Here is a 1,466-nt window from a genome sequence, read left to right on the forward strand (position 1 = left end):
ATCAACAATTTGATAAGTAAGTTCTCAGCTGGAATTCGTGAATAGAGCGAAATGGTGGGGACATGCCGGAAGCGTTCGAAGTGAAGTTCTTGCGTTTCTTTTCCTTATTAGATGGCTATAGAGGAGCTGTCCTCATATAGTTTCTCACTATAACACCTAGAGGGTAAACTGGCGCCACCGTCTATGCGAGTTTCTTAAAGGGCGCCGTGCCCTCATGGGAATGACGGGATATGTGGCTGCGAGGCTTGTGTTGGCTGGTGTTGAACGAGGCTTCGTCTAAAACGTGGATATGGCTACAGAAATAATGCGTTCTTGAAGTAAAATCTACATAAAAGGCTTTAATTGACCCATATTACATCTCTCAATAAAGTTTACTCACCTACAATGCAGAATCAAGCGAAGAAAAGCAAGAACAGACGACAAGTTGTTCCAAAGCGAGCGATAATCTTGTCGTCTGCCCTCCAACTTTAGCGGCCAGCTGATACTTTTTACGTTTCATATGATTGTGCATCCAATAATAAGTCCTCAAAATTAAACAAAACATATTTTTGTGTGATAATAAAGCTAAAGCAGTTTTTTACGTGCTGTTTTAGCAGGAAATGAATCATTGTGACAGACGGAACGGTGCTAGCCAGGCGCGTCTTCAAGGCGTTCTGGCTCTCCAAGAACGATGCCAATCCGAATCCACAATATACCGGCATTCCCATGGATACCACAGCGCAGCAGGGGCCAGTTTTCCCTCTATAGGTAATATAGTGAGAAACTCTATGGTCGTCGTATTATACACATGACAGCACTTGACTGATGTGCGCAGCGTTGTCAGCATATGCAAATAAAAGTCTGATCTTTCTAGTTATAGCAGTATCGCTTCTAAAATAAATGGTGAATTTTAGCAGGCAGATAAATGACGTGATTCCAAATTGAATCACGGGGACTGAGGGATTTGATGGTATTGGGATGAAGAAGATGAAGATCCATGAAAGATGTATTTCCAACGCCTTGCGGGAGATAGAGTTCAAAGTCCTGTGCAATATGCTGATCTAAGTCATCGCGGCAGTTTGTAATAAATTTTCTTGCAGCATACATTACAAAATGGTACGGTTAATTACAGAAACTTGGTCAGTTAATTAGTGACTATAGGCTTTACGGATGATTTAGCATTTGTATAACAGACGCGGGTGTACTTTGCTCCGCAATGTTCAAGTACACCCTGGAGAGGATGTACTTTGTGCAGGAGGGCAGTGGACACTGTCTTCTCATCACATGCTCAAACGACGACGCTTGTGCTCTGAACTTGCTTCTTACCCACGGTGAGCGACTGCGACGTTGTCATTGTCGCTGAACCACTGGGACACTTCCTCTTTGTGCTGCTGGCATCAGTAGATGACTATTTCTTGGGTTAAGGAGGGACGAAGGGCAAGCTCATGACTTGTTTTGGAGGAGGCTCTCCGGCATTCTTGTCACTA

Source organism: Dermacentor silvarum, chromosome 6, assembly GCF_013339745.2.
Source record: "Dermacentor silvarum isolate Dsil-2018 chromosome 6, BIME_Dsil_1.4, whole genome shotgun sequence".
NCBI classification, from domain to species: Eukaryota; Metazoa; Arthropoda; class Arachnida; order Ixodida; family Ixodidae; genus Dermacentor; species Dermacentor silvarum.